General features: G+C 44.6%; 1 pseudogene; it reads left to right on the plus strand.

Annotated features, from left to right (window-relative positions):
* Nucleotides 1-6,863: 6,863 nt before the first annotated feature.
* Nucleotides 6,864-14,665, plus strand: LOC123083843 (uncharacterized; annotated as a pseudogene).
* The last annotated feature ends 3,713 nt before the right edge of the window (nt 14,666-18,378 follow it).

An 18,378-nucleotide genomic window follows, 5' to 3' on the forward strand; every position in this document is an offset into this window, starting at 1 on the left:
TGATGACCTGCGTGGAATCCTTCATGCTGATTGTTTTTTTTACCTCAAAAAAGACCTCTTTATTTAATAGATAATAATGTTACATTGTTCACCATGAGAGGTACAATAGAGGGGGAAGGACCATCCAACCAGACCCTACTGGTCTGGAACTTAGCTAACTGGGCTAGTTCATGAGCTACAGAATTCGTTTCCCTATTCGCATGCTCATACTTGACCCTAACAAATTCTGGCTCCATAGAAAAACAATCATGAAGAATCGCTGCAGCAATACCTGTAAGAGGCCTCTCATTCATCATAATTTCTATTAATTCACTATTATCAGAACTCATAACAACTCTATTACAATCCATGGATTCAGCTAAAGAACAAACTATGCTTGAGAGCGAGAGCCTTGGCCGAAAGAACATCTTGAACCATATCCAAACGTGCATTACACGCGGCGATGAACTTCCCTTTTTTATCACGAATGACTGCACCTGTAGTTCCCCTTAACATATCTGGATCGAAAGAAGCATCAACGTTTATCTTAACACAATCACCTGTTGGTGGAGCCCATCTATCCTTTCTCAACCTTGCATGAGAGACTTCAGCAGACCTGAAATTTGAGGATAACACTTTGATTGCCATCGCATATCTTTCTGGGGACTGCACCTGAATATCACGCTAATTTGCCTCCTCTCCCACCATAGATACCAACGGGCCACCGCAGCAAGCTCTGGCAATGGGGCCTGTCCCAAAATCAGTGACTGATGAGGGCACGAGTACAACAATTCCTCTAAAACAGACTGTCCTGGACGATGAACAAGACAAGATCTCTCAATTAATTCATGAATGCCCGGTGCTTCCCATACGTGCTTTGCTCAGCTACACTTGAACAGAAGATCCTTCATGCTGATTGTAATGAGCCACCTGAGTGATTTTTGTTATCACTGTGTTCCTGAAAAAACAAAGGTATGGCGCTGCTCTACATTCTACTCCGCCGATGGGCTAGTGGGCAAACACCCTAGCCTGTGACAGTAGCCTTTGGCAACGTCACGTCGTCACCACGGCCTGGTCAAGCGCACAGCGACTGACCGAGCATGGACTAGGGGATAACGCCAATATCTCTTGTGGTAGGCCTTGTACACGTCTTGGTGGGTGGTGGGTGGTGGTAGCAAAAAGAGTTAGACCGTGAAAAGAGTTTCCAACTTGGATCATTTCATGCTAAACTTGTCATTAAAGGTTAGTTTTGTGTTTTTTGCCTCCATTGCCAGCCACTTTGTGCTATGAATTGAAGTCGCCGTTGTGTCCGACTAGCTCACTGCTGCATGGTCCCGGTGCTGGCCTGCTGGGTTATCCCGCGTTGCCTCCTAGGTGAGAGCATCTCCAACAATTGCGCAATACGCGGCGCGCTAAATAATTTCTATAGTGTTGAAATATACTTTTTTTACGCGCAGCAGGACCTGGCTCCAGCGGCCGTTCTAAAATATGGTCAGCACGCGCCATAAAAATACGGCGCGCGCGAGTAACCGGTACTACGATGAAACACATACAAACAATAAAACAACATATAGATAAAATTCAAATAGCATAGTTCAAGCCGAATATCACAAACTAGTTAATACGATACAAATAAAATAGATAAAAACGATAGTACGATGCAAATAGACTAGAATTTACTCCTCATTGTCGTCGTCCTCCTCGGTCCTCGGTGGTGTAGTCCGACGACATGAACAAGTCATTCCATCAAGGATCATTGTCGTCAAAGGTCGACACCTCTTCTGCGCCTAGAAGTCATTTTCGGCGGTGACATCCTCCTGGAAGCGCCGGCGCTACTCTGCCATGACGTGCTCGTCCGCCTCGGCGAGGAGAAGTCGGCGCTCCCACCTACGATGGATGCGGCGTTCCTCGTCGGTGATCAGCTGCAGCGGAGGCGCGAGGTCCTGCGCCTGCTGGAACGTCCGCACATCCGAGAAGTTCATCCATGAACGTGGCCTCGAGAGGCGCCACGCCGCCGCGTCGTACGCGCGGCCGGCCTTATGGGCGGTCTCGAACGTCCCCAGACTGAGACGCGTATCACGGGAGCGGATCTCCGCATAATACATGCCAGAGGGATGGGCGCGGACGCCGCGGTAGCTAGAGCTGTTCCGGGCGTGCGGTGGCATGCCGGCGGCGGGGGAGAAGGCGCGGCCGCATGGGGAGAAGGGCGTGGTGGCGCCGACGTGGAGCTGGAGGCGGGGAAGAAGGGCGCGGCGGGAAAGAAGGAGACGATGGAGTGGCAGTTGGCGGGCTCGCGCGTGGGTTTTTACAGCATGGATAATTCTTTCTCCCGCGCCGTATTTTTCCGCGCCTGCTGGAGCGCGCCAAACGGACCAGCACGCGCTAAAATCCGCTTTTTCCCCGATCTCGCGGGCCTGTTGTGTTGGAGATGCCCTTAGCTTGATTGGTTTGTCCCGGGGTCCTTGGTGCAAAAGATTCTGGCGGTCATTTTGATTATTGTTTCCAGTTTCCAAACAAAGCTTGGTCATTGTTGTTATACTACTACGCTGCGCGTTCGCTCGCTCGCTCGCTCTCTCTCTCTCTCTCTTCCCACCATCACCGCTTAGGCATCATCAGTAGCTCTCTCTGTGAAAGAATATGCGGTCTCTCTCTCTCCGTTGAGGTACGGGTAACGGGGTATGCAAGCAAGCTGCAAGTGGGGCGTCTGGTCATGTCAAGAGGAGCCAGAGGTGAGAAGCCCGTTGGCTTGGCCGTTGCAGATGGCAAAAGCCTCTGCCCGTCTAGGGAGTCTTGTCGAGAGGTAGCCGGTGGCTTGGCAGGCGAGCATGCCCTCTCTAATCCGGCTGTGGGGAAGGAGATGGGTGCTTGCAGGTTCCAGCTTTGTTTGTTCGACCCTCCGGCCGGGGCCTCGCCTCGGCTCGACCCCAACGGTTTACGGCCCCGACCAGTTCCAGGCGCATTGATGCATGAAATTTGAATGGATCACTGCATGCACGTATTGGTACAAGGGAGACCAGACGAAATTCAACTTGGCGAATTGAATTCAAACTGTTTCGTGAGTCAACGAGTGTAGTCTTTTGCCAAACCGAGGGTACGCGCACGTACTAGTAGAGTACACTCTGCGCCTTATGCCAACTCCACCGCACAACTTCAAACGGACGTCTGGTTTGGCTGGATTTCGTCCGTTTGGGGCGGCAATGGGTTCGCCCATGTCCGCTTGGCGCCGTTGGGTTGTCGATGCGTCCAACACGCGGCCGCACCTCAAATCATGTCCGAGTAGACGTGATTAAAGAAAACAGAAAACTAAATGAAATGCCGAAAAAATTAAATAAACACAAACATAAAAACATAAGACATAAATTAACCATCACGGCCGCAAAACGGCTCAGTTCCAAGGTTCACATAGACATGATTAACATAAAAAACCGCCGCAAAGTGGCTGAAGCATTGTGCATGTGATATTTTTTATAGAAACACCCTCAAGTTTTTTTAAACTTCGTACAAAAGCCCTCCAACACAGGTAATGTTAAATAGTATCCCGCTGGGTCCTGCCCGTCAGTGTGCGTTGTGAATAATTTGGACTAGAAAATAGGTTTGAGGGAGTTCGAACCATCGACTAGCTGTAATAGCGCTAGAGTACTAACCACACCACCGTTGTTGTTTACACGGACTACCAATGTGTAGATCCTTTAGGCTAAATAAAGGTACACATTTAGAATTATATTTTCTTTTCTCAACTTTTTTAAATTTAAATTATTAAAATTTGAACATATTTTCCGCTGATTTGTCTGAAAGGAAATTACGGACATTCATTCTGCACTATAATTTGCTTTTTAGATTTTGTAACTTAAAATTATTAGAATTCAAGCAAATTTTTATTTGACTTGTTTGGAAAATTTACGTACATTCATTCTGGCCTATATTTTTCAATCTAGTTTTCCAATTTAAAATTATTCGAATTCAAACAAAATTCTGTTGATTTGTTCGAAAGAAATTTATATACATGCATTATGGACTATATTATCTTTTGTTTGGGTTTTATTTAAAAGGTTGATGTCAAAAAAATGCACATTCTACCTAATTTTTAAGATTTTAAATTTAAAGTATTCAATTCAACCGCAAAGAATTATTTCTCATTAGACAATTTATTTTAAGTTTTTCTTAAAAGTATTCATTCAAACAAAATTAGTTGATTTGCCCGCAAACATACATTCATTATGCACTATATTTTGTTTTATCTAGATTTTCTAATATATTTTTTTGAATTCTAAGCGCATCTCTAGCAAATCCCTCATATCGCGCCGACCCATAAAATAATCGCCAGTTTACGGTTTTGCGCCAAAAAGTTGTCTGAACAGACACTGTAAACACACTATAAGGGTCCGCATATAAGGGGTCTGCTATAGATACTCTAACGGAAATTGGTTGATTTGTCCGTAAAAAATACATGCATTCATTCCGAAAAATACTCAAATTCAAAAAATTTATCTAGAATATAAGTTGTTTTCTTACATAGAAAAAACAATAGCAAAATACATAAGATAAATTGTGTTTTCTTTTTATGCGTCATTGTGGCCGGATGGTTCGAACGGGGCTTCCACCTTTTCACGAACCCTTTTCTTTGATTTATATTTTAATTAGAACAGTCCTCGTATATAAAGCTAATTGTGCACCTTAGACGTCAAACATCAGTTAGCCGATTGGCGGGCAATATGCATGCGAATTGCAGGTGTGGTCGAATCCCATCCATAGTGATCCATCTTTTTTTCCGTTTTATTTCAGATTTTTCTGTGTAAAAAAATGAAATGCAAGGGTACTTTTTGAAAAAAAAACGCATGCGCATTACCCACTTCCTCGGCCACTGACAGCGGGCCCATGTAATGTTGGCACGCCGCGCATGCATGTAATACGCCCAGCTACGGTAGAAAGCACCGTATTTGCATGCCCACACAAGTTTGATGACTAGAAACATGTATTTTACAAGTTTATGCACCAAACTGACCGTCACGTGCAAGTTCTATGACTGTCCGTGTATTTACCTCAAAAAGAAAATACCACCCTCTCGGTGTGGTACAAAAGAAATGCGCCCCCTGCACTGTTTCAATCTATTATTACTACTACTTGATTAGCAAAATAAATAAATCAAATAATACTACTACTAACAACTTACATACTGCTTCCACTAAAAAGGAAAAAAATGATACTACTATATGGAACTATATATATGAGTTTTTTAGAGCGGAGGTAGATGCCCCGACTTAAACTGAAGCCCTCACAGACAAGTCCATCAAGTACTAAAGATAAACGAAAGCAGAACATAACGAAACAAAGAGCGATGCAAGGTCCATCAGGACCAGTTGACACGACACAGTGTGCAAAGCCATCCTCCTAGATGTGGGCGGCAAGGCGGGTGGTTCCCCAACCGGTGGTGTCCCTCCTTCCTGCGTGTCGTAGCTCATAGCACCTTGTGCGAAGGCTGCCTGCGAGTTGCTCCACCCTTGCTCGCCAGAAGCTTTCATAGCTGCAAAAGGATCACCAATTTGTACATCACATTAGCCGGATGTCGGAAAAAGATATATCCTCGATAAGTGCTTTGTTACGGGTTCTCCAAAGAGACCACGCAAGGGCCGCAAACCCCACCCAAGCAAGCTTACGATCCTGGCCACTCGAGGCTTTGATCAAACGGAACTCATCCAAGAAAGATCTCGGATTCCACGTACAACCCGTAGTCGCCCGAAGCACACTCCACGCGAATCTAGCGACGACGCATCGCAAAATGGTATGATCGCATGTCTCATCCTCGCCACACCATACGCACTTGCCATCACCCGGCACGTTGCGTTTTCTCACTTGATCCCCAATTGAGATCCTATTCCTCGCCACTTGCTAAAGAAATATATTTTTTTAGTTTTTGATGGAATTCTAGCCTTCCATAGCCCACTTAAGTCGCAAGGAGGCGCCGAACGGAAGATCTCTCGGTACAAGGACCCGGTCCAAAAATCCCCGGGTGGCTCAAGCATCCAAGTGACCTCATCTCTGCCAAGGGAGAGGCTAACACCCGCCAGTTGTTGTCGCATCTGGTCCCACTCAAGGGCTTCCCCGGTTTCATGAGGCCCGCGGAATCTGGGTAACCACCGATTATCGAACCATGCCTCGACCACCTTGGCTTCTGGTTTCTCCGCTGTGGTGAACAGAGATGACAAACTATATATGAGTATATCGATCTTATATTATATATCGTTATAAAGTATATTAGGGTCACACCGTCTGATGGGTGGACAATTTTCTTTCTTATAAGTGGGATTTTTTTCTTTTCTTTACGAGATCATTCGCATATTTAATTGATAAAGATCCAAAATATGTTGTTTAAGTTGATATAATAGTTAATTCATCATGCGTATTTATACGATGTTCTTAGGTCCAAAGTCATAAGCTAGATACTACTAATTTTGGTCCAAAATCACCATACTATATAGCAGTTCTTAGGTCGATTGGGTCAATATGATGACATTGCTATAGTCGTTCTAAACCATAACCATAAGCAAAGCACTAGTAGTAGTAGTAGTAGGATTTGTGCATGAGTAGGGAGGGTCATGAGCTACCAAGCCGTGCTATTTATTGCTAGTGCAACCAAGCAAGCTAGTCTAAACTCCAAACTCTCCTCTCTCTCTCTCCTGGGTCCTGGCACTGGCAGCAATGGTAGACGCTGGAAAACTGCACTTTATTTGCAAACTGGCCATAGAGCGAGCGAGGCTGCTCTGCTTACGTACGTATTTTGGGCACCACTCCTACCGCCGGGGCGGCCTCTCCGGTGAGCTACCGGTCCTATCATCCCACAAGGCTACTAGCTAGTACTAGTGCTAACCCTAGCTCGGGACGTACGTATGGGCACGCTGCTGCTGTTGCTGTATGGGCACAAGTCCAAATCACCTGTCATAGACTCCCAGGAATATCTTCAACATTACATTACATTCAAGAAAAGATATAAAGGACTCCTAGTAATTTCTGGATTGGAGTACAAGGCCATGGGCATTGACGGCTTGACGCATCGTCCTACGAGTCCAAATGACAAGTACGCTTCTACCCCTACGCGCGATGCACCCTGTTGAACGTATGCACCCGGCCCACTGCGCACCGCCGCGAAACGTGCCATTGCATCGAGCGCTCCGCTGCGCACCGGCGCATGGACCGGGCGTAGCTCCGTTGCACGACCCCTGTGTCCCTGATTTGCCGCTGCCGGCGCATGTGAAGTTTCCAGCCGCAGCGTCTCCTTCCCCTCTCTCTCTCACTCCCTCCCTCCCTCCCCTTCGTTTCGCATTCACAGGAAGCTGCGTCCGCGTGCCGCCGGCCGTACCCGCCCCCTCCGGCGTCGCCGTGCCGAATCCACTCGTCCGGCTTCGGCGGCGCCATGGGGCCCAAGCCCAAGGCCCGTCGGCTCGCCAGAAATCGCTGGCCACACCGAGGTAACTTTCCCCCAACCTTTCCTTTTTGGATGCGATGCGGCGCCATTAGTGACCGATCCAGACCAAGCTCACCGTGTATCCTCTATGTTCCTAGTGACCCAATGCAGGAGTTTAAGTGCATTCAGCACTACGATCGTGAGCATATGTCTAAGTTGAATGAAAAGCGGCTGCGGACCAAACATTGCGATGTTTGTTTGACGTGTGAGCTTAAGGCTTTGACTGCCCACCGCTCGGGTGGTGAGGAGAAGACGGAGAGGAAGAAGAACAGGTCAGCAAGACGCACTGCTGCCAAGGAGCCTGCAAAACCAAACAGCAGCGCTTCCTGGGTTTGCTTGGAGTGCGGTAGCTTTTTTTGTGGTGGTGCAGGATTCGAGGCAGAGGGCCATGTTAGAGCACATCACAAGGAGCAACCTGAGCATCGGTGGTTTGCCAACACCTATGATAAAGATATACTGTACTGTTGTGAGTGTAACCAGAAGGTTCCACTCAAGGTTTTTAAGTATCGTCCATCACAATCAGCAGAAGCTTCAACTGAGTTAGAGGCAAACACCAACCCACTTGATCCGAAGGATGATGAACGTTTGGACAAGAAGGAGGTGGTGACACCGCAGATGAAACCGGTGGAGGCGGAGGGCAAGGGATCCAGCAGTTCGTCATCTCCTCGCTCGGAGGATGATGATGGTTTGGGCAAGAAGGAGGTGGTGACACCGCAGATGAAACCGGTGGAGACGGAGGACAAGGGATCCAGCAGTCCATCATCTCCTCACTCTGAGGACATAACCAAGGAGCCTGTTTCCATATGCCAGTCAGAGGAGATAGCCAAGGAGGACGTTGCCAAATATAATGTCATCAGGGGGCTGCGGAATCCCGGCAACACCTGTTTTTTCAATGTCATGCTGCAGTGCTTATTGGCCCTTGACCCACTACGCAGCGTAATGATGGGACAAAACGTTTGCAAAGGGCCAATTGCTGCGCTTTTCAAAGAGCTCTTTGTCAACACAAGTCCTTCAACCAATGCAAAAGGCTGCCTTGACCCAACAAAACTGCTTGCATCTATCTGCTCAAAGTGGCCCCAATTCAGTACCGGCAGAATGGAGGATGCCGAAGAACTCATCCAATGTTTTCTTCATGGTTTGGATGAAGAGGAAGATGAAGCACGTCAACCTTCAATGGATGCTTCAAAGAAGGTCACAATTGTTAATTCCATCTTTGCAGGCGAGGAGTGTAGTGCTCTAACCAGCACAGAATGTGTACACAGTTCCAAGGAGAAACATGAAGAGACCCTTATATTCCGACTGGCAATTCCAGATAGGAAGCTCCCTGCTGTAGCTTCGAGGAGCAATAAAGCTGATGCTGAGGCACATGATGGCGATGATCTTGTATCAGTTGAGGATTTCTTCTCCTTATACACCAAGGAAGAGTTGATATTTGATTGGCTCTGTGAGTCTTGTACTGATGCAGCTAACACAAAACTTGTTGTGGAGTCAGGTGGTGACGATAACCAAAATGACCAGAAACAGAAACAGGAAACAACAAAAATTTCAGAGCTGCAAGGAAAAGAATGATTATAACCAAAGCTCCAGATGTAATGGTGATTAGTTTGATCAGGCAAAAAAGGCTCCTAATCCTGCTGGATATGATAAATTGGAAGGACATGTGTGTTTCAAGGAGATTCTTAATATGCAGCCATACATGGGCGAAAGGTAGGTATTGTTTCTTTGACTGACTGAATATGAAATCATTTTTAATAGTCTTGTTCGAATGGATAAGAAATACCTGAATCTGAAAACTTGTTTGACCGACTATTATAGGAAAAAACATTCCTTGACTGACTGAATATAGATCCATGCATCAACCAGAGTAGTAGCGCAGTGTTAGTAACTACTCCAGCTATCTTCAAGCATGAAGCAGTAACTAATTAATAAATACAACTCAAATTTAGAAATAATTGATCAATAAAAAAACCAACCGTCCGTCCAAATTAAACAAAACAGAAACTAGTATAACTGAAGTTAGCTCAGCTTAATTAGGTCCATGAATGAAAAAGCTGGAGCAGCTAGATTAGCTAGGACCCATGACATGAAAATGAACTATAATTGCTGACTTAGTATTCTTTTGTCCCTCATTAGCGACAAACAAAGGCATGCATACTTACTGTTCCTAGCTTTGAAAATTAACCTTTTATTAACTAACTCTACACTCTCAGCTCCCTTCCTAACCAAAGAAGATCTCCAACCACTACCTAGCTATTAATCATCCTTATGTAGTTTCAGACAATTATTCAGACTGAACTGGGTCTGAATATTTTTGAATTTGGCATCTCAGTATTTGTGATTTATGAGCGAGCGACAGTACTGTACAGCTCTACGACTGCTCTGGTCATCACTATTTCCTGTAATTTTCAGGTTTGACGAGAATGACAATAACACCTACCGTCTAGTTGGTGTTGCTCAACACATTGGAGATCGGAAAGGAGGTCATTATATTGTGTATGTAAGAGCTAGCAAGATGAATGGTCAGGAACATCAAAGCAATGACAAGTCTTGGTTTTATGCAAGCGATGAGATGATCAGAGAAGCCAGCTTGCAGGACGTTCTTGATTGCGAGGCCTACATTCTTTTTTATGAAAGGGTGGGGAACTAAGACTTTATAAGTTATTCTGTGTTTGTTGGCATGTTTATTTAAATGTCAATGTTCTGTTTGCAGTGTTCAAATCATGCTGCCCAATCTTCTGCCAATGTCACGAGTGAGGAATCTGGACTTGCCAACCTTCTGCCAATATTGCCCAATCTTGTCGGTGATTTGATTCCTCCACCCATGGATGACTTGGTCCCATGGGATGAGCAGAGGAGCCCCAGCCGGGATAAAAGGAGAGAACAGGGAGCGGACAAGAAAAATGCCACATTGCTACCTATGTTTTGGGAGTTTCTTGATGAGTATGTTTATCTCGCTTTTCTATGTTTTTTTGTCTCATGCTGCTCAATGGGTTTCACCTCTAGCCTACCCCGACTTGTTTGGGACTAAAGTCTTTGTTGTTGTTGTTATTGTTCTGCTCAACGGGTTCTAATCCAGACAACTTCGTTTTGATAGGTTTACTCTATCCGGAGAAACGATGTCATATTACCGTTTTCAATTGTGGGGCATGCTTGTGAGAGGTTCTGGATCAAGGGAACTGCACATCCTCTACTCGCATCTCTTGAGTCGGTCAAAGGACCTTGCAATGGGAGTCTGCAATGGCGGCGAAAGGTATAATTTTGACAAATTTATCTCTTCAATCTTGGAAAAATTGGTTATGTAGCACCCAAATAGGTCACCTTTAGAAAGCTAGCACCAAAATGTCTTGGTACACTTAAATAACACTACAAAGGTTACACATTTTAGTTGTTTAGCACGGTGTCATATTCTCCATCCAAGGCAGTTATTTAGGACCAATGTATCCTTGTTTCAATCATACAGCTAGTACAGAGGCACCACTCTTTCAAGCTTTGGATGTTTCTTGGCTAACTGTGATCCACATTGAGTAATTGTTCTTGTATCCTATCCTGTAGTTTTTTTGCACCAACAGTTGGATCTTTCCTGAAGATATCCTCCCCCCTTCGAAGCTTCCTTTCCTGTTACTTTACCAGTACTAGCACAAGTATGCTCCAATTCTGAAATCACAATTACCTTTTTTTCAAAAGGGGACAAATCACAATCACCTGCATGAAAACCAAGCTATAAGATTGTGTGCTGATATGTGCTGAAAATTTTCCCTTTAAATTAGTAGCCATCACTTTCCCTTCAAATTAGTAGCCACCTTATTTTCCTTATGATTCCTTGATTTTAATATCATAGTACTAATTACTAAATACTGTAAACAGGCTGAGGGTGAAGTTAACAGAAATTGCCCGGAAGTATATGCTGGAACTTGTAACAAGTTTGAAAATAAAGCTGACAGAATGCAACAGGAATTTAATCCAGCAGCTCGAGTTAAAATTTCTTGAAATGCCCAAAAAGTAATGTTCTCAATCCCTTCCCTTTTATATCATTATTTATTTATGCAACTCAGTTCTATTTTAGTGCTTAATTAGAGACTGCTGTATATATTTTTTCAGGCATGAAAAGCTAGAGGATTGTTTTGGCGCTGCTTTGCTTAGAGAAATGAGTGTACATGGTCATGTTGAGAAGCAAATCATGACACCTTTGCCTGATAAATGCGCCTTGGTTCAGGCACTTGTCGAACATGTGATTAGCAAACATAAAGCTGGGTACTCGTGGGAAGGTGATTTTGGCTTAAATGATATGGATGCCTACGATGGCAAGGTGGTCATCACAAAAAGTCCGAAGTTATTTGATATACAGCCTGAAATATCGCCCGAGATGGTCACTGCGATGGAGAAGGATTTTAAAAGTATTGCAACAAAAGTGGTGCAAAAATTCATGCAGTCTCAGATTTACGTTCCTTATTTGTCACCTTTTCATGCTTTCTTGAGTGGCATGGGACTATATGCTACCTGGTGGTCGGACCGACTCAAGACAAAGGATTTGCGAGAACTGATACTCCATTATCCCTTTTTCAAGCCTTCAAGGGCTCGTTTGAATTTGCTGGTAGGCATCTTTGATGCATGGAGATCGTTCGATCAGAATGATACAAGTCCTTTATTTAAGAAGATCTTGAAGGAGTCGAAGGATCTTTATGGTTAGGGAAGATGACTGCGGTTGTTAATCAAATCATTATTGATGTTTTCGAGTACAAAGGCGCTGCATATTATGAAGACGAGCTACAGTACATGATTGAATTATTGAGGCATCTTGCAGTACATGGCACTGAGAAATCCTTTGACTGCCATGTTGATGGCCCCCGCAAGCAACTGGTACAAAATCTCGATGAACTGGAGGTCGGAGGTGCTTATTATCTCGAAGAGTTTGTGATGCTTGCCTTAACTTCTTTGTTAAAGAAATCGGGAATGAAAGACATGTATGTCGTTGCAGCCCACTACTCAATTTTATTTTATTTTCTGTTTAGTTTTATTAACTGCTAGGTATTATATGATCTATAGGTTGGAGTCTGTTTGGGAGTGCTACAAGAATTGCAATTACTCCTATCAGAAGTAAATTAGCAATGATTCGTGGAGGGGAAAGATGTGGCCGAGCTCCTTATGTAGGTACATCCACTTTGAACGTCTATTAATATCCCATTCACATTTTCTCCCATCAGATGCAATGTTTTTAAATAAGATAATGTTTTAATTATTGAGTATACCTTTTCCTCTTCACTTTGATTTGTTTCTTTTTTTTCTCTTGATGCATTGCACCGTTGAAGTGCTTCTCCACACAACAAAAAAAATGCAGACAAAAGGAGAGGATCCCATAAAAAATAGTTACGAGAGAAAATATAGTGTGTGAGAAATTTTTATTTGTGCTGAACTGTAGCCATCACAGCACTGCATAGTGTCAGAATCAACACTCGGCGCCAAGCCTCATTACGACTGTACAACACTGTAGTGAACTTTCTTAGACTAGCATCAATTTGGACGCTCCTGGTCCAGAAAGAACAACTAGGATAGTGAGTGCACCTTCATGGAGTTGGGAGTTAGGGAAACCGAGAATGAAGTGTCGTGTGTGGGATCATCATAGACTCATAGAAACCGAGAACAGCTAGGTGGCTTGTTGCTTGGTGTTCCTGTAATTGAGATTTGAAGCAATCTTGTGTGGTAACAGGGACTTGCACTAACGTTCATAAATGATTTTATTTGAGATTTTTTACGGTACCCTGGTACTCCAATCACCCATATCGGAGTACCAAGCAAATGAAGCTGTCCATGATAAAGGGCAACTAGTCATTTTACCAATACTACTTTGGACTTTCCCATCATCCCGTAGGGGTCGATAGCTGCCCATTGTTCGGTAAAATAAAAAAGAAACTCCCGATCGTTCAGCGGAGCTTTTTCTATCGAGTGGTGGTGGCGCTGCCAGCCCAATCCTTTCCTCAGTTCGCAGTCCCGGTGAGGAAACAAAACACATAGATCCATAGAGGAAACCAGGGGCAGTAGGTTAGCTGCCATTTTTGTGCGAACTGATCACTTGATCTGAGGATTTATGAAGTTGTTGTTTTGATCACACATATACAGATATACAGATGAATTAGAATAATCTGTAGAACGAGTATGGCCGTGGTTAAATGTACAATGGCGACCTTAAGGTAGAAAACTATCATGCTCAAGTAGAATTATTTTTTATTTCCAATATTCACTGATACCTCTTACTTTAAGTTGTACTGATGTTATTACGGAGGGCTTAGATGGTATTTGGTATGCCTGTTTCCATTTATCCTCTTAGTTCTGTTGTTGCGTCCTACAATCTCTAGGAATGTAATTTGCTTAGTTTCCTTCATTCAGTTTTACTAGTTTAGTTTCCCGGAAAGAAAGAGCTTGTCAATTTTGTTGCATAATCAAGAACAAAGGAATTTCTTCTCAAGTCTGGTATTTGTACTGTACAGCTTAATTGTTCCACCAAATGATAGCAAAGCCTTCTTTATGTTCACTGCAAGAAGTAGGCACATCACCATATTATTCAAATGGTGTCTTATCAGAGTTATAACAGTTTTGTGATCTTAAAATCATCTCTTCTTTGTTCCCTTATTCTTATGCAAAATGTATTTGCTCTTTTTTATTCAAAGGCTTTTACTGAAGCTTGTTGATATTTTAGTCAGCCATGGTATTAATTGTCTGCGATATGCTTTATGGATCATTATATCATTCTTCGCAGTTAGGTGATGGACATGTCTCCCCGTCTATTTTGTGAGCAATTCAATGGTGCTACATATCCCTTGCAAATGGCCTCTACATGGAAGAGAGCGGTCAGTGGCTTGCCGACTGCACGAAGACGACGAACCACACCTGATTACAATGGCCTCTACATGGATTAGCTAGTGAAGCTATATATGAACCTGGATTCTGTTTTGCTCTGTTTGGGTCATCAGGGTAGTCAGTGTAATGTTGCTCTTTCATTTGTACGAGTAGGTAACTGCTGTTGTATCTGGGAACCTGATGTACACTGACTTTGCAATGGAGCCATGGAGTTGCAGACTTACTATTTGTCAAAAAGGTTAATTACTGGATTCTGATTTGCAAGTTTATGTTAGTACTGAATTTTGATTTGTAGAGTTAAGTGCCCTTAGCCCTCAGGCACTGCCGGGTGCCTTCCCCTTGCAACCGCGGCAATTTCCCATGTTGAGGTCTTGAAGATAAATATAACATGACAGAACTTTGATGTACATTTTGGTTTGTCTTCCATAGTGGAGCCATGCACAGTTTTTTCTAAAATGTTCATTACTAAATATTGATTTGCAAGGTTGTGATGGTACTAAATTTTGATTTGCAAGGTTATGGTATTACTGATTTTTTATTTGCAAAGTTAAAATCATTTCCAGGTACTTGAAACATGCTGCAACCAAAGCATAACAAGTTTGCATGATTAAAGAGACATGATAGTTTAGTAGATTGAAAGTGCAGTGCACTCAACAACATGAAATAGAATGAAAATACGATAGCACTAGATTCTCAAATCATTCTCCAGAGCTAACATCATCTGATCACACTTGTAATTGCTAGTGGGTACAAACTCTCACTGATCAACAAAATAAGTAAGAACGGCGCATGTCTTCGGACTGAACAAATATCATCATTGCACAACAATAATTTTTATGAATTACACACACACACACAGAACAACAACAGGCTCGGTTTGGTGAAGAAGAACAGCAGGGGAGGAAGACAGAAGGAGCAGCAGGGGCGCTCAGGAAGAAGAAGAGGGAAGCAGCAGGGGGTGGTGAGAGAAGAGAAGCATCAGAGAGCAGATCAGCCGCCCTGGCCTCTTGCACGGGTGGAGCGTGCCACCTCTCTCCCGTTTGGTGTTCAGCCGCGCGTGGGATCAGACGGCCGTCCGGTGGGTCGCACGCTTCGACCCCCTTCCTCTCCTCTGGTTCGCGGGTTCAGCCGCTCGTGGGATCAGACAGCGGTCTGGTGGGTCGCACGCTTGGACCCCCTCCTCTGGTTCGTGGGTTCAGCCGCGCGTGGGATCAGACGCCCACCGCTTGCCGTCTGGTGGGTCACGATAATACTACACACGCGCAAAAGTCACGGGCTCTCACGGACCCTGCTACGTGGCCTTCACTAATTGTCCCTCCCTGATTTTAAGTGGCGGGTCCGCCTCACTTTATCAAATCTAAGCCAATCAGATCCTAAGCATCTCATAAAAGCATGTAAAACCCCCGTGTGTAGCATCTCTCGGTGGGTCGCACCTCTCGATTCTTCGATTGGTCACCAGATGCTAGCGCTCTTGGAAAATATCCTGTGATACGAGTCATTCACGAGGACAAGGAGAGAATCCTGGCAAACCTCCAGTGCCCGCTGACCAACTTTTCGTGCCGATATCTCGGGCTCCAGCTCGCGATCAAGCAGCTCACCAAGGCTGATTGGCAACCCTTGCTCGATCTCGTGAGAAAATTCCTCCCTGCATGCCAGCGTGGCCTAATGCAGCATTCTGGGCGCTTGATTCTTGTGAACTCTGTCATTGCGGCCAGGCCGATCCACCACCTGCTCATCCTCGAAGCCTCGGCTTGGGTACTGGAAGACATTAATAGTTGGATGCGGGTCTTCTTTTGGTCTGGCAAAGATAAAGTCAATGGTGGCCAATGCTTGGTGGCATGGAACTCTATCTGCCGTCCCTTGAAGTTTGGTGGGTTGGGAGTCAAGGATTTGCATCGGCAAGGGCTGGCCCTTAGGGTTCAGTGGGAGTAGCTCCGACGCACAGATCCGAACATGCCATGGCAAGGGCTCTCTCTCCTTGTGGATGATGATGCTAGAGCAATTTTCGACAGCCTGGTGCATATCTCTGTTGGGAGAGGAGATAAAGTACTTTTCTGGAGAGACCGATGGATCCATGGCTTTGCGGTCAAGGACATTGCACCCATGGCTCATGCCCTAATCGACACTCGGACGATCAATCAGAGAACTATGCAGCAGGCCGCTGTGGATGAGAGATGGGTTTTGGACATCCCGGACAACAACTCCTTCCAAGTGCTTCCACAAGTCATGCATCTACGGCTGGCCATCTCCACGGTGCAGCGAGACCTCGATGCGGAGGACGTGTTTTCTTGGCCTTGCACTGCCTCGCAAGCTTATTCGGCGCAGTCCACCTATGCCACTCTTTGCCACGGCTTGGTCTCTTTCCCCCATGCCAAAGCCATTTGGAGGAGTTGGGCTCCACTCAGGTGCAAAATTTTCTCTTGGTTGGCCACGCAAAAGAGAATCTGGACTTCGGATCATCGTACCAGGCATGGCCTTCAGGACGAACCTTCCGCATGCTACACATGTCTCCAGGAGGTGGATAATGTTAATCATATCCTTGCACAACGCGTCTATGCCCGTGAGACCTGGCATCGCTGCTTTGATGTTCTGAACCTGCCTACCGCGGTTACGACACCTCAGGATTGCTTCCTGGAATGGTGGATGATGCAGAGACAAGCCTTCCAAAAGGAGGAGAGGCGTGGGTTTGACACTTTGGTTATTTGTGCCACGTGGTCCATGTGGAAGCAGCAGAACGCCCGTGTCTCCAATCGGAGAGAGCAACAGTTAGATGCGCAGGCCCTGACGAGTAGCATTCTTGATAAATTAAGAAATGGAAACTTGCTAGAGGCGGAGTAGGTGGTTTACAAAGATTGGTGAGAGTGTAGCTTATTCTCCTGTAATGGTGTGGGTGGGCTAATGGTGGTGTCCGCACTACTATCGGCCTCTTGTAATCAAATTTTCTCCCTTCTATAAAAATATGGTACGCAATTTGCGTACTCTCGAAAAAAAACATGATACCGTGCTCAGCATGGTGCGTCAGATCTGCATCGAAGGCATAGGATCAACTCATTTGTTTATATACAGGATATTTTGCGTCTAGCCCCCCAAAAGTTGTGCCTACATGCAAAATCATAGCAGCTGTTCAAAATATTAATCCAGATGAACAACTACCGATTGTTTCCAAATGAACTAGTACGTCATAATTTTCTAAAACACTAATACTCGATGATCACAAGCACAAGCAGTCCCTATTTTTGCGTTACTCACTTTTCTTGAAAGCTGCATACAAGTTCTTTTTCACTCAGATGTGTGTCAGTAGCGTCTTTCTAGGGTGATAGGTAGATTTTTAGTTCATCATTGTGCCCGTGAGACAGAAATGCCCCAAGCTGAAAACAAGATGCGAGTTTGACATGGTGTAATGCAAAGCTGCAACCGGCAATATAGAAAAGTTTAAGGTCTGTTTTTTATATTTGGTAATGGATGTCTGACTATTTAAACCTCTACCTTGGGCACAGATCACAACTTCTTGTATCACGGTATCATATCAATGCCCGTATCAGTGGATATATGCACTCGTGCATGATTTCTTCTGGCACTTTTCAGTTAGCCCCCTCCAGAACTGAACTCTTCTCCAAGTTGATCCATGCTTCAGTGTTGAAAGCACTTTCGACCAAGTTTGGGTGCCTAAACGCACTCTGCAAAATATGAAGAAGTGTTGTAATAATATCATAATAAGAATATTTCTGCAGAAATGAATACTCTACAAGTAAATGTTGTGGTCTCGTGTTTAATTTATGATGCAAAAAGGCTCAAAACACTGATAGCACATTTATCCTGATGTTTTTCTTGTCAGCAACTTTGTTAACAAATGTAATTTGGTTCCCTGTATCGCGTTAATACTCCTTTCTATTAATTTTTGAGAGGCATTGGTGTAGGAGATTAGGATTGCACGATGTATTGCTCTCGTGCATAGGCACGTATATATATGATGTACGGTGGGCCACGGATCTCAACTATACAAGGAACTAGAAGACGGGCCCAATACACAATATGCACATAACACATATACTCAACACCCCCCCTCGCAGTCGAAGCGGCACCCCGGC

The sequence above is a fragment of the Triticum aestivum genome, chromosome 4A (genome assembly GCF_018294505.1).
Source record: "Triticum aestivum cultivar Chinese Spring chromosome 4A, IWGSC CS RefSeq v2.1, whole genome shotgun sequence".
NCBI classification, from domain to species: Eukaryota; Viridiplantae; Streptophyta; class Magnoliopsida; order Poales; family Poaceae; genus Triticum; species Triticum aestivum.